The following is a 16,545-nucleotide window of genomic DNA, read 5'->3' on the forward strand; positions in this document are numbered from 1 at the left end:
ATTGTCAAAAGCTTTTTCTGCATCTATTGAGATGATCATATGGTTTTTATCCTTCAATTTGTTAATATGGTGTATCACATTGATTGATTTGCATATATTGAAGAATCCTTGTTTTCCTGAGATAAACCCCACTTGATCATGGTGTATGATCCTTTTAATGTACTGTTGGATTCTGTTTGCTAGTATTTTGTTGAGGATTTTTGCATCTATGTTCATCAGTGATATTGGCCTGTAGTTTTCTTTCTTTGTGACATCTTTGTCTGGTTTTGCTATCAGGGTGCTGGTGGCCTTGTAGAATGAGTTTGGGAGTGTTCCTCCCTCTGCTATATTTTGTACGAGTTTGAGAAGGACGGGTGTTATCTCGTCTCTAAATGTTTGATAGAATTCGCCTGTGAAGCCGTCTGGTCCTGGGCTTTTGTTTGTTGGAAGATTTTTAATCACAGTCTCAATTTCAGTGCTTGTGATTGGTCTGTTCATATTTTCTATTTCTTCCTGGTTCAGTCTCGGAAGGTTGTGCTTTTCTAAGAATTTGTCCATTTCTTCCAACCTTCTTCCAAAGGTTGTCCATTTTATTGGCATAGAGTTGCTTGTATAATCTCTCATGATCCTTTGTATTTCTGCAGTGTCAGTTGTTACTACTCCTTTTTCATTTCTAATTCTACTGATTTGAGTCTTCTCCCTTTTTTTTCTTGATGAATCTGGCTAATGGTTTATCAATTTTGTTTATGTTCTCAAAGAGCCAGCTTTTAGTTTTATTGATCTTTGCTATTGTTTCCTTCATTTCTTTTTCATTTATTTCTGATCTGATCTTTATGATTTCTTTCCTTCTGCGAACTTTTGGGTTTTTTTGTTCTTCTTTCTCTCCTTGCTTTAGGTGTAATATTAGGTTGTTTATTTGAGACGTTTCTTGTTTCTTGAGGTAGGATTGTATTGCTATAAACTTCCCTCTTAGAACTGCTTTTGCTGCATCCTGTAAGTTTTGGGTCATTGTGTTTTCATTGTCATTTTTTTCTAGGTATTTTTTGATTTCCTCTTTGATTTCTTCAGTGATCTCTTAGTTATTTAGTAGCATATTGTTTAGCCTCCATGTGTTTGTATTTTTTACAGATTTTTTCCTGTAATTGATATCTAGTCTCATAGCATTGTGGTCAGAAAAGATACTTGATATGATTTCAATTTTCATAAATTTACCAAGGCTTGATTTGTGACCGAAGACATGATCTATCCTGGAGAATGTTCCATGAGCACTTGAGAAGAAAGTGTATTCTGTTGTTTTTGGTGGAATGTCCTATAAATATCAATTAAGTCCATCTTTTTTAATGTATCATTTAAAGCTTGTGTTTCCTTATTTATTTTCATTTTGGATGATCTGTCCATTGGTGAAAGTGGGGTGTTAAAGTCCCCTACTATGATTGTGTTACTCTCGATTTCCCCCTTTATGGCTGTTAGCATTTGCCTTATGCATTGAGGTGCTCCTATGCTGGGTGCATAAATATTTGCAATTGTTATATCTTCTTCTTGGATCGATCCCTTGATCATTATGTAGTGTCCTTCTTTGTCTCTTGTAATAGTCTTTATTTTAAAGTCTGTTTTGTCTGATATGAGAATTGCTACTCCAGCTTTCTTTTGATTTCCCTTTGCATGGAATATCTTTTTCCATCCCCTCACTTTCAGTCTGTATGTGTCCCTAGGTCTGAAGTGGGTCTCTTGTAGACAGCCTATATATGGGTCTTGTTTTTGTATCCATTCAACCAGTCTGTGTCTTTTACTTTGAGCATTTAATCCATTTACATTTAAGGCAGTTATTGAAGTGTATGTTCCTATTCCCATTTTCTTAATTGATTTGGGTTTGTTTTTGTAGGTCTTTTCCTTCTCTTGTGTTTCCTGCCTAGAGAAGTTCCTTTAGCATTTGTTGTAAAGCTGGTTTGGTGGGGTTGAATTCCCTTAACTTTTGCGTGTCTATAAAGGTTTTAATTTCTCCGTTGAATCTGAGTGAAATCCTTTCTGAGTAGAGTAATCTTGGTTGTAGGTTTTTCCCTTTCATCACTTTAAATATGTCCTGCCACTCCCTTCTGGTTTGCAGAGTTTCTGCTGAAAGATCAGCTGTTAACCTTATGGGGATTCCCTTGTATGTTATTTGTTGTTTTTCCCTTGCTGCTTTTAATATTTTTTCTTTGTATTTAGTTTTTTTAATATGTGTCTTGGTGTGTTTCTCCTTAGATTTATCCTGTATGGGACTCTCTGTGCTTCCTGGAATTGATTGACTCTTTCCTTTCCCATGTTAGGGAAGTTTTTGACTATAATCTCTTCAAATATTTTCTCAGACCCTTTCTTTTTCTCTTCTTCTTCTGGGACCCCTATAATTTGAATGTTGGTTCGTTTAATATTGTCCCAGCGGTCTCTGAGATTGTCCTCAATTTTCGTTCTTTTTTCTTTATTCTGCTCTGCAGCAGTTATTTCCACCATTTCATCTTCCAGGTCACTTATCCCTTCTTCTGCCTCAGTTATTCTGCTATTGATTCCTTCTAGAGAATTTTTAATTTCATTTATTGCATTGTTCATCATTGTTTGTTTGCTCTTTAGCTCTTCTAGGTCCTTGTTAAACGTTTCTTGTATTTTCTCCATTCTGTTTCTGAGATTTTGGATCATCTTTACTATCATTACTCTGAATTCTTTTTCAGGTAGACTGCCTATCTCCTCTTCCTTTGTTTGGTCTGGTTGGACCTTGCTCCTTCATCTGATGCATATTTCTCTGTCTTCTCATTTTGTTTAACTTACTGTGTTTGGGGCCTCCTTTTCACAGGCTGCATGTTCTTAGTTCCCGTTGTTTTTTGTGTCTGCCTCCAGTGGCTAAGGTTGGTTCAGTGGGTTGTGTAGGCTTCCTGGTGGAGGGGATTGGTGCCTGTGTTCTGGTGCGTGGGGCTGGATCTTGTCCTTCTCGTGGGCAAAGCCGCATCCGGTGGTGTGTTTTGGGGTGTCTGTGAACTTAGTATGACTTTAGGCAGCCTCTCTGCTAATGGGTGGGGTTGTGTTCCTGTCTTGCTAGTTGTTTGGCATGGGGCATCCAGCACTGGAGCTTGCTGGCTGTTGGCTGGAGTTGGGTCTTAGTGTTGAGATGGAGATCTCTGAGAGACCTCTTGCTGATTGATATTATGTGGAGCTGGGAGGTCTCTGGTTGTCCAATGTCCTGGACTTGGCTTTCCCACCTCGGAGTCTCAGGCCCGACACCCGGCCAGAGCACCAAGACCCTGCTAGCCACACGGCTCAGAACAAAAGGAAAAAAAAAAAAAGGAACAGATAGAAACCCTAACCAAATGGTAAAAGCAAAATGAAACAGATAAAATGACACAAAGAAACATACACACACTCATAAAAAGAAAAAACAACAAACAACAAAAACAGAAAAAAAACACGAATAGAGAGAACCCTAGGACAAGTGGTAAAAGCAAACCTAAACAGACAGAATCACACAAAGGAACATACACATACACACTCACAAAAAGAGAAAAAATGAATGAATAAATAAATAAATAATTGTTTTTAAAAAAAGGAAGAGAGCAACCAAACCAATAAATAAATCCACCAATGATAACAAGCACTAAAAACTAAACTAAGATAAACATAAAACCAAAAACAAATCAGACTCAGAGAGCAAACCCCAAGTCTCCAGTTGCTCCCGATGTCCACCACCTCAATTTTGGGAATATTCTGGTCTATTCAGATATTCCACAGATGCAGCGTTTATCAAGTTGAGTGTGGGGATTTAATCTGTTGCTCCTGAGGCTGCATGGAGAACTTTCCCTTTCTCTTCTTTGTTCGCACAGCTCCTGGAGTTCAGCTTTGGTTTTGGCCCTACCTCTGCATGTAGGCTGCCCTCAGGTGTCTGTTCCCCATCCAGACAGGAGCGGGTTAAAGCAGCAGCTGATTAGAGCTCACTCAGGCTGAGGAGAGAGAGGGATACTGTAGACATAATTGAATGTGGGGCAAGCCTGTGGCGGCAGAGGCTGGCATGACGTTGCAACACCCTGTGGAGCGCCGTGTGTTCTCCTGCAGAAGTTGTCCCTGGATCATGGGACTCTGGCAGCAGCATTCTGCACAGGCTCCGGGGCGGAGGTGTGGATAGTGACCTGTGCTTGCACACAGGCCTCTTGGTGGCATTGGCGGTGGCATTAGTGGTTCATGCCCGTCTCTGGGGTCGGAGCTGATAGCTGCAGCTCACGCCCATCTCTGGAGCTCGTTTAGGCAGTGTTCGGAATCCCCTCTCCTCGCGCACCCCGAAACGATGTGCTCTTGCCTCTCTGGCAAGTCCGGACTTTTTCCCGGACTCCCTCCCAGCTAGCTGTGGCACACTAGCCCCCTTCAGGCTGTGTTCACGCAGCCAACCCCAGTCCTCTCCCTGGGATCCGACCTCTGAAGCCCGAGCCTCAGCTCCCAGCCCCCACCCATCCCGGCGGGTGAGCAGACAAGCCTCTCAGGCTGGTGAGTGCTGGTCGGCACCGATCCTCTGTGCGGGAAGCTCTCCGCTTTGCCCTCTGCACTCCTGTTGCTGTGCTCTCCTCCGTGGCTCCGAAGCTTCCCCCCCGCCCAACCCCCATCCCCGCCAGTGAAGGGGCTTCCTAGTGTATGGAAACTTTTCCTCCTTCACAGCTCCCTCCCAGAGGTGTAGGTCCTGTCCCTATTCTTTTGTCTCTGTTTTTTCCTTTTTTCTTTTGCCCTACCCAGGTATATGGGGATTTTCTTGCCTTTTGGGAAGTCTGAGGTCTTCTGCCAGCGTTCAGTAGGTATTCTGTAGGAGTTGTTCCACATGTAGATGTATTTTTGATGTACATCCTTACTCCTCTGCCATCTTGAAGGTCTCTCCCCTACTTATCTTTAAATCCCCACCCCAATAGTGAGAAATCTGGCTCTCACCATCTGCCATACATTTACTTAATTGTTCAATTCCAGTTGACATATATGGAAGTTTCAAAATTGTAAAACCAAACCCACATGTGCTATCACTTTATCAACTAGAGTATAGTGCTTTTGAACAGTTTCTTTTGCATTTAGTCTTACAGAGTTTACTCACTTCCAAAGTTAATTAGGCCATCATTTTTCTTCCACTTCCTTCATCAAACTTGTTTTATATTTTTGGAATACAATCAGTTTGTTTTGTTATATTCTGCGTTCCACCTTAGGATTTCCCCCAGTCTCCTAAATGACTTCTAAAAATTTGCATATATTAAAGGTCACACTTTGTGTTGTAAAGTTCTATGGGTTTTTGACAAATGCATGATGTTATGTATACACAATTAGAGTATCAAAAAATCTTCACTGCTCTAAAAGATTAAGTGTGCTTCACCTATTTCACCCTTCCTTTCCTCCATCCAATGTCTTGGCAACCATTGATCTCTATATTATCTCTACGGTTTTGCCTTTTCCAGAATATCATATAATGGATATCATACAGCCTTTTCAGACTGCTTTCGTTCACTTAGCAATATGCATTTGAGATTCATCTTCTTTTCATGGCTTGATAGCTCATTCCTTTTTATTGCAGAATAATATTACATTGTATCAATGTACCTGAGTTTGCTTATCCATTTACCTGTTTAAGGACATCTTGCTTGTTCAGTTTGTAGTGATTGTGAATAAGGTTTTTATAAATGATTGTGTGCAGGATCTTTGTGGACTTAAGTTTTCACATCATTTGGGCAAATAGCATCACTTGCTTTTCTTTCATATATCCAATATCCACCTTCTGCCAAAGCTTGCTAATTTTCCTTTTTATTGACTGAGTGTTGTATTATGAGAGGGTACTGTTCTTAGTTCTGGCATACAATGGTAAGACCAAGTAGCTATTGTACCTGACTTATGGAGCACAGTCTAGTGGGGGACACATATTTTAGCAGATTAATCACACAAATAAATTAAAAATTGCAACTGTACCATCTTAACCAAACAATCAAAGTTAATATCACCAATAATTTGACAAATCAATTTCATGTGTCTCCTGATACAGTATACTGGGAAGGGAAAACATTGGTTCTTTGGTATTTTGGCAAAAATTAAATAACTGAAATGTGACCATAACGGACATTAGAGAAACTCAAACTGAGGGTTATTTTACAAAATAACTGGTTTGTATTCTTAAAAAACATCAAGGTCACAATAGACAAAGACAAACTGAGGAATTATTCCAGATCAAAGGAGACAAAAACATTTGACAACTAAGTGTGATATGTGATCCTGGGTTGGACTTCGAATCAGAATTTTTTTTTCTATAAAAAGGAAATTATCAGGAAATTGGATTGGTGAGGTATGAATAAAGTCTATAGATAATGGTATTATGTTCGTGTCAATTTCATAACTAACTTTTAACTGTGGTATGTAAGAAAAGGTCTCAGGAAGCACACAAGTATTTAGGAGTAAAGTGGCATCAAGTTTGCAAATTAAATGTGTTATAAAAAGAAAAAATAACATGCATATATGCATAGAGAGAAAATTATGAGAGGTGTGGAAAGCTTTAACATATAAAAGTCTACACAAATGAATAAAAGTCACAAATGCAGTTACATTCTGAGAATGAGACAAACGTGATGCTTTGATAGAAAAATAGAAGGATTAGGTGAAAGAGGGGAAGGGAGAACATTTAAATCAGTATCAGTCAACAAATAATTATTGAACACTCACCATGTCCCAGGGACTGGCTCTGGGTGATGGGAGGATGATAGAGATGAAGAAAAACAGAGTTTCTCTCCTCAAGGAGTTTTCATGGTAGAGGGACATTAAACAATCTCAAATAAATTATGAAGATAATTTCAGGAAGACCTGTTAGGGGTCTATTTGGTTCATTCAGGCTAGAAATGATTTTTCACCTGGACCACAGTACTGGTGGTGGGTTTTGAAGGAAATGAATTAATTCAGGAGTGACATTTAGCAGGTAAAAGAGTGAGAGAACATATTTGCAGGTTGAGGTAGGAGGATGATGTCTAGATTTCCTGTCAGGATTCTGGATTTCCACCTTTCCATGCCTCTCAAATAGTCCATCATTAAAATGCAAACATATTAATGTACAGAATTCAAGTTGAACTCTTTTTCTTTTGTTTGTCACATGTTCCACACAATTTTCAGGTAATTTAGATTGACATTTCTTAAGCACAATATTGGCTTAGTTGCTGTTGCATTAAACAGTCTGTGATGATGTTCTCCTATTTGTTAATTCAATTCCATCTTCTCTCTTTTTCTTAATGTCTTTGAATAAATAATCTACCCAAGTTTCGAAGCTGACATCATGCCCCTCATCACGTTCTCTCCCATTACCTACTTTAATCTGTTGGACTTCCTTGATCATTACTCCAGCTGCGTCTTCCTTCGTATCACTTCTTTTCTCTCCTTTCTACCATCAAACATTTCTCTTTAAATACCTATTCCAGGAGCTCTGCCTTAACTCTTCTCATCTTGCAAATGAAAGACTCTTAGAAAGTCTATATCTATCTTTGGAAATGCTTTCTTCTTTCAGAATTAATATAATCAAATTAAGATGACAAAAGGTTAGAAGAACATAACTTTTGAATGGTTATTCTAATACAAGCATAGGGTTGCAAGAGATCTTAAATTCATAGAAAATTTAAAACTCTTTAATTCAGCCCTCCATACGATAAGGAGATGCCCATCTCAAAGACTGTTATTTATATTTCCCAATTAAATGTCTCCAGGGATGGGAAACTCACTACTCCCTGTGCCATTTTTGATATATCTCTGACTGTTTTAGAGACCTATTCCATATCAAGCTAAAATATACCTCATTATCAGTAAGGACAAGCTAAGCCATATTGAGATAATGAGGAACCCCCAAATCTCCATGGCATAACACATGAAAGTTCCTTTCTTGCTTATTCAAAAGTTGCACATCTGGGTGATTTTTTAGGGCAGCCCTCCTCCATGTAGTGACTCAGGAATTTATTCCACATCCCTTCCTCCACAACAGCCTTGCTAGGGGAAGGAAGAGCAGAGGGGGCACATACCAGTTGTTAAATGCTTCAACAAGAAGTGACACAGCTCATATCTACTCCCAGAACTATTTATGTAGTCCTACTTAATTACAAGGCAGCTGGGAAATGGGGAGAGCACGTGAATATTCAGAGAGCAGTAAATATTCTCACCGCAGCTGGACTCTCTGATCACCAAATATCCCTTTGTTCTCTTTAACCACTCAGCACAGTTGCTCCATCCTCATGGAGGCTACGTAAAATTCCATCCAGTCACTGCACTGAGTTCAACATCCAGAATCTCTGGGGGATGTGGCGTCGTATCCTCCTTCTCATATCCAATCATGGGTCCTTTTGTTAACCAAGAATTTAAAACAAGAGAAGCACACCCTTCTTGAAGACTGCAAATCTTATTCATTTTATTTCCTGCCTATGTGGAATGGTGAGAGCCCATGGTGGCTTTAACTCTTGAAAAGTCATAAGTTTAGACCAGGAACATATTGTTTGGCTAATACATCTTTTCTAAAGCCTTTTAGGTTTCTTACCCTTCTGCTTCCAGTCATTTAAATGTGGCAGTAGCCGTGCCCACATTTCAATATTTTTCTCAATCCTTATTTCATTTTATTCTCACTCCAAAGGTTTATTTTCTTATTGGCGTTTTCTTGAGGATGTCAGGCTTTGGGTGAGGAAGTGTCATTTCTATTGGTATTTTTAGAGGATACCTGTGACTGTAGTCAGTATGCAGTTTATTGATTGTGTGGTAGGAGTAAATGTGAGATCTAGTTCACTTTTGAAGTGGTTTACTCCATGTGAATGACACCCAGGATGCTCCTAGCCCCTACCTACCCCAGACAGAGGATGGTGCCTTGTTTCACTTATATTTGGGTGACACTAAATAATACAAGGTCCAAATCTCTAAGCTTAGAGAGTGGTAAACATTCCCCATGTTCCCATACCATTGAAAAATTTTGTTTTAACTTTCTAGGGGAAAAATTGAACTATGAAGATAGCAGAGGTGTGGGGAAGAGAGGATGGATTTGAGAGGCATTTAAAAGGTACACTCAACAGTAAGTAATGACTGAGGCGTGTTATGGTAGTATGGACAAACAAGGAAAATTTGAGAATTTCCATGTTAAGATGGCATATTGAACATATATATCTAATTCCACTTGCTCCCCGAAATACGTTAAAAGGTATCGTAAAGATATTTTAAAAATAGATTGTAAATTCATAATATTTTGGAAACTGGAAGGCAGATAGACTGGAAAGAGGTAATTGACTAAATGGACTTGAGAAAGTAAGATTCTAAGATCATGAAGGAAGAACTGAGAACACTATGGTATGCATAGCAGAATCCCTATTGAATGAAAATTGAAATATCACTATAATTAGAATTCGGGGGAGGAGAAGCAGAAGGGTGAAGGAAGAGAGCTACAGTCTCAACTACCAAATAGCACATCAAGAGATGATCCCTAAAATATATTTTAAAGATGTTAATTTATATAGAAAGAAAAAGATCTGTAAGTTTCAGAAGAGCTAAGAAAATCTAAAGTCATTGCATCTGGGGAGGGATATTTTTTATGTCTATTTATACTGTCTGACTTAAAATTCAAACATATATTATTTTGAGAAACAATTATGATAAGTTTTCCTGATTTGAATCTTTTAAAGGTAAAAAGAACTATTAAAAGTGGAAGGCATTCAGGAGGATAACAGAGGCCAAATCTGTCCATTGACAGATGAGAAAATTGAGGCCTAAGATAATTGTGTCTAATCTTGCAGTTCTCCAAACACAGACACTGTCAGGAATGCAGTCTTTGTATGTCTAAATTAGTTTCTACTCTAAATAAAAGTCTCAACCATTCTAGTAGGAAGGCAAGGATGTGGTCATGGCAATTCCACACCAGTGCAATGCTGACTTCTTGGCTTTGTGTCAAAATGGTAGATTAAACGTATTTAAAAAGCAAGGGAGACAGCATTGTCTCAATGATTAGCCATGGTAACTGTCAGGAATTAAACTGAAATCTGGATGCAGGAAAGGAGAATTATTTATGTATTTCAATGAGAGGGAAAGTGGAACACACTGTGGATAGGCTGAGGTGAAAGCATACTAATGGGAGTGACAGTAATGAGATTATATGTATTATGAGCACTGACAATTATACTCTTGTTACTAAAATACACAAAGGGAATGAACACAATTATGCAGCAGACACTATGGGACAATGAACTTATTATACCATTTGCACTGTAGTCTATAAAAGTTTGCTGGTTGATTTTATGTGTTGATGAGAACAAAATGAAGCGTTTCCCCTCTTATGCCCTATAAAATTTGGGGAAACTAATATTTGAAGAAACTGGACTAGAAATGGGCCTTCAGTGGTCTTCCACTTCAGGGTTTTTGTTTTTTTTTTTTTACTGTGCTGCTTGGGGATTTTGAGTGAGGGGTGTAGGGGAAGGTGAAGAGTATTCCAGGCCCCTTTCAGCCTTCTTCAACCAGAGCTATGCTACCTTTATCTCTTTCGTAAGTAGGTTGTCCCTATAATATTTTATATAACAACGTGATTCTATTGAAACAACAAAGTTCGGAATTCAGAAGTCTTTTTCAATTTGCTTGCTTTTGAGATGAGGCGTCTGAGGCCTTAAGAATTTAAGTGGCTTGCCTAAGATCAAACCAAGCTAGAATGAGAACTGAGTCCCTGACTCCTTGGTTCCCCCCGTGGCATTCCACTGCCACTTGTTCCATCACAAATGGATGTGCCGAGAGCACGCTTTGTTTGTGATGACAAACACTTGGAAGGACTTCGTCCAACATGGCGGACTTCTCCAGCACTGCAGAAACTGGCACTGCAGTTTAATTCCAAGACAGCAGACCAGCACTGATGACCTCCCAGAGATGATGCCCGGATGGGTTGAAAAGGGCCCTACAGACCAGACTGTGTTAATTCATTTTGATTGAAATGATTTACTTCAAGAACAATGGCTTGCAGTAAAAGCCAAAGTACAAAAGCATTTAAGAACTTACTATAATATATGCCAGTTACTGTATATGCACCTTACATACAGTACTTATGGTTAATACATTCAGACCTAGAGAAATGGATCATTTATTTGGAACTGCACCCACCAGTCAACAGAATATTTTCAGTTCATACACGATATGGCTTAATGTACGTAAGGAAATAAAAACAGAACAGTTAAACTCATGGACATTTGATCTCTGCAAACTGAAGTGAGTATGGTTTTTGGAAGCAGCAGTAATTTGAGATGGTAGAAAAGGTGGATAATCAACTCATTTTGACTCAGAAATGATGAACATCCCAGTTACATTGCTGAAGCCAATATCTCTGCCTTGATGAGGGCCCCTGTGGATGGGATCACTGGGCTTCCTTGCCAGCTGGCTTCCAGTGGGAGGTGCTGGCAGAAGACCGGATAGAGGGCAGGAAGAGAGAGAGGCTGGGGTATGCTGCTTTAGCAGGACACCTCTGTCAGGAGACAAGACCTTCCAAGACTAGAGTTTCCCTGAGGTACAAGTCTCCCTGGTGGTCTCTCCCCCCCTGGACTTTAGGAACATGCTTTCCTCCCCTGTACTGTCACCTGGTGGTTTCCCAGTCTCAGCACTGGGAACTTCTCTAGTTCCCGGGAACCTCATGGTCCTGAACCCTGCCCTCACGTAAGTTATCTCATCCTTAAAATCTTTTCGTTTGAGCCATCTGGGTTGAATTCTTTTCTAGATCATGCTCGATCTAGAGTGAAACTTCCAAAATGTGGTGAATTATAGCCACTCTTCTGGCTTTCTAGAAGGACCACTTAAAGAGTGAGCCTCTTTGGATACGTAAGATATGTAAATTCTTGTACATCTGATAAAGCTTTTTTTAAAAAAAACTTTGGCACAGTTTTTCACATACAGCAAGCACGGTTAAAGAACATCTAGGGGTTTTGTATGATTTTTCATTTAGAGTTATACCTTTCTGTGTCTGAGTATGGAGTGGCATGCCTTACTGTGTAATGGAAACCATATTAGACTAAGGACAGAGACCTGAGTTTCATTTCTTGCTGCCTGACTTCAGCACAGCCAGATGAACTCTCGGATCCACTTTGGTTTCTTTTTTTTTTTTTTTTTTTTTTTAATCAGTGATAGGAGTCATCGGGCTGTCTATATCAGCTATACAGTTTTTGTGATACTGCACTTGTCTCTAAGTGCAAAAAATGTTCCTGTTCACATGTTTGCATGTTACTTGGCTTTGCTTTATATTTACAAACTGATTTCTAGGTGTAGATAGCAAGTCTCTCATGCAGGGAGAAAAGGAAAAGCTGACCAGCCTAGCATGGTATCACATGCTATGAATGCTCTTGGAAAATAGTGGCAGGGAGAGCATGGCACGTATGCACATTCCCTTATTTTGCAAGTCTTTGGGGGCAGTGTTTAAATCACATAGCATTCAGTGCCTCTGGTAGCTGCAGATGAGATACCAAAACGGGTTCCCCTGGAAGCCCTTGGTTCATTATCAGTCGTGCTCAGTGATGAAGACAATCTGTTTCCCTTCCCTGCCACCCACCAACTCCCCCCCGCCCAGGCTCTGTGCTCCCCTCCTTCCCTCTGCAGTTATTTCCCAGGCACAGCTAGAGGGAGCTGCAGACTAAACTGCTTTCTCTTCTTGCATCTTTGCTCGTGTCTGACGAGATCAGATTCAAACCAGGTTCTCCTCTCTGCAGAGCCAACTCAAATCACATCACAGTAACTGTGACACGGGACAAGATTGGAAGTGTATTTACTGCGTCCCTTCATGGACCTCCCACCCAGTTCCTGAGGCAGGAATACAAAAGAGCTGATGCACCAGAATTGCTTTCCAGGAGGAATCTTTCCCCTTTGGCTCTGTTTCCAGGTTGGTCTCTAGGAACATCTCAACCATTAAGAGGGGGAACGTGGGACTCATCCAGAACTCTGACCTTTGCCAAACTTTTGCTTTCAAATTGTATAAACCTGTAGGATTCCCATTTTTCCACACAGTAAGAGAAACCAGTCCCTGAGGAATTTCTGCTCTACACTACAAAGCTCTAGATTTTTGTTCATCTGTGCTGGTCACTTTAACTTCTTCTTTATCTATCTTTGTGCTTTACATTGCTACAGGATACCTAAGCAGTAATATTTTTTCCTTATAGCATATTAAAGCAAACTCAGCTATGCTGGGCTCTCTCTGAAATCCACACGGTGTCTCTCTTTCTCTGGAAGAAAAACAAAAACAAAAGGTTTACCTAAACCTTTTTCTTTCCCCTTTATTCTCTTTTCACACAAACACTTTTTATTTATCCTTTTTTTATAATAAACATCTTTGTAGGTACTAAGGAAGCTTTGTTGTGAAATTCTCTTTTATAATAGTCTGTCCGAGGCAAAGTTTCAGCTTCCTCTCCTGATCTCTTAAGATCACTTTCCAAACAAGGGCTGCAAAGACACAGTGATGGGACATGGTGGTGAATGTGTTTGGGGGCTTTGGGGATCTGTCATACTAAGACTATGGAAATGTTGTGGCCTGTGTTTGAGAACTTGTGTCTCTCCTCTCATCCACTCTTCCACGAATGAGGGCAAGGCTGATTTGGGCATTGTCCCTGGTCTCTATTACAAAGCAACTAGTTCTTGGAGAAAACAGGATCAAGCGACAACTCTGCAGTCTCTGCTTTCTTATTATCAGGCAGGCTCATTCCTAGCAGGATGGAACATACAGCTGTGTCACATCCCACCACTTGGAGGAGATAAGGAAGAAGGCCAAGTGGCAACTGAGAGCACTCAACATCCTGCCTGATTGCACCTGAGAGGTGGACCTGGATGTATTTCTCTTGACCATTCATGTGAGTATAATCTAAGCATACGAAGTGGGGATTAGGGAGCACATAGGTTCCTTTCCTGCCACCAGTGCTGAGGATAGTCCTTCTCATCCAAATGTGCATCAAAGCTGCTCTTGACTTTAGACAATAGGAAGTGTGTTGGGCAGTAACCCTGGGCTTGATCTGATCTGTACCCTAGTGATTTCTCATTCCCTTGGGGCTGAGTTAGGACAGTAGCTGCCTTGCCGGACCTCCATTGTGTTTGTCTGCCCAATATCCTTTTTAATTTAAAAAGGGGTATTCAATCTTCTTTATAAAGTGAGGGGAAAACACTTCAAGTCTTAAAGAGACTGCATGTCAGGATGCTTTCTGTCTCCTGGGCAAGGTGTCAACATACAAACCAAGCTCTCATGGGAGCTGGATCCCTGAAAAGTGACTGAAAAAAAAAGAGTATAATTGATCCTGATTCCTCCCACTGGCTTGGCCAGAAAGAAAATACCTATGAATTCCCACTCACCTGAATTTCCAGAGCTGCTCTGGACCAGGGCCTTTCCAAAATTTGGTCCTTCAACTTGCTCTTGGGTTCTTTGACCTACCAAACATCTTTCTGATGCATTACCTCCCTCCTTTTTTTTTAAAGTTTCTGCAAGTCAACTTTTGTTGCCTACCATCCCCCTCCAACTCTAGCTGTTCTAATCTTCCTTTTTTCTATTTTTTTAAAGTTCTGCCTTGCATGTTGCTTTCAGAATAATCTCCCTACCCCACAGGTGATAGATCCCTGCTCACACCACCCTCAGTGCTTCTAGGTCTTCACTGGTCTGTGTCTTAATCCCTCAGCCTGGCTTTTAACATTTTCCACACACTGTCTACACCTTCCTTCAAAGGAAGACATGCTCAAAGAGTCAAATGATAAGGGAAGTAATCAGAATAGGGGCTAGAGAAATAACACAGGAGAACTGATGATTTACATGAATGTAAAAATAATAAGATGTAAAGTCCTTTCCTTCTCTAACCTTCTATGCTTCAAATCTTGTCCCAACTTGATTTTTCTTACTGGCATGCATTGGGAATGTAGCAGCTACGGGTAGAGAGGTGTGTATGTGTGTGTGTATGTGTGTGTGTGTGTGTGTGTGTGTGTGTGTGTGTGAGTGTATATGCATACTAATATTTGGGCCTCCCCTCAGTAAAGATGTTTCTCTATGAAAATCTAAGCTTTATGTGTACTACATACCTATGAAAAAGTACACCATGAAAATTAGTGTGTAAATAGAGGGGGTACAAATATATTAACCGTGAGCCCCATTAATTCTGCCATTTGACAATTCTTTGGTATCTTCAAGCTTCTTGTCCCAATCCTACTTTCATTATATCTTAGGGATTTTGCTTGGCTGTTTCGAATCTCAAGTTTTATGCTGCTTTCTCTCTTTTTTCTTTATCTATGTATTCTATGCTTTCACATTCCTTTGATCCAAGACATGTTCAGAGAGTGAGTTGGTCTGATGGAGGAGGCCAGGAGAGATCCATTGTTTGCCTGGATGAAAAGCCGGTTTAAGTGTTTCTGGCATGTGCTGTTGAGCTGGTAATACCATTCTTCAAGGAAAATAGATGCTTGGAAATTTTGGTGTCTAACTCTGGCTTCTTCTTATAATGGCTCGATGTCAAGATTCACGCTAAAGCAGTTGCTTTCCAGGTTTTATTTTATTTAATTTGATCACCTTTTCACCCCCCCTTTTCCCATTTAACTTTCATTCCTGGATCTGGAAAATCATTTTAAAAGTTATCTTTACATTAAGGGAGTAAAATGCATTAGTTGAATTTGAGGTGTTTTCATAAGAAAATTGTCATTCGCAATGATGGACAGAAAGTGTATTTCTCTTAAATCAGTTTCTGCCTCACTTTCACCTTGTCCTTTTCATTTTCTTCAACCCCCTCATGCCTGGCAGGGCCTTCAGTTTCTGTAAAGGAATGTCTCTGCATTGTTTGCAATGGTACCTTTTTAACATTCTCCACCGCATGTAAAAACATCTAAATTTACTTTTTTTTTTCAAGTTGTCAAGTTGCATGGTCTATTAACTAAACATGTGAGTACCTATTTGTCTTCTCTGGGTGCTTGCACATGAAGTCTGGCTTACATTCAAAGCTATGTCAACAGATCTTGGTGCTGAATGACCCATGCTATCCAATGCCATGTAAGGCGTGTAAAATTTTTATTTCCTTTTAGTAGACGTGTGAAGTCATTGGGGTTTACTCATTCATTCATTAAATATCTGTTAAATGTCTACTGTATGTCAAATACTGTGATAGATTTGGGTATATAATTGGTGAGCACAGTAAGGAACAGTTTTTGCCCTCCTTGAACTTGATGGGAGAATATTAGTCAAATAATCATGTATTAGTCATCTATTTCCGTATAAAAATTATCCCCAAATCCACCAGTTTAAAACAACAAACGTGTATCTTCTTGGTCAGTTTCTAAGGATCATGGGATTGGGGGTAGCAGGAAACTTAGCCTGGTGGTTCTGGCTCAGAGTCTCTTATGAGGTTGTGGTCATGCTGTTGGTCAGGGCTGCAGTCTCTGAAGATTTGACAGGGACTGGAGCAGGCACGTCCAAGCTTGCTCACCTGGCTCTGAGCAGGAGGCTTCAGTTCCTCACCACGGTACCCTTTCCATAGGGATGCTCATGATAGGGCTTCCCCTGGAGCAAGTGATGAGAGAAAGAGAGAGAAGCCAAAATGGAATTGACAGTCTTTG

This window comes from Eubalaena glacialis, chromosome 7 (genome assembly GCF_028564815.1).
Source record: "Eubalaena glacialis isolate mEubGla1 chromosome 7, mEubGla1.1.hap2.+ XY, whole genome shotgun sequence".
NCBI lineage: Eukaryota > Metazoa > Chordata > Mammalia > Artiodactyla > Balaenidae > Eubalaena > Eubalaena glacialis.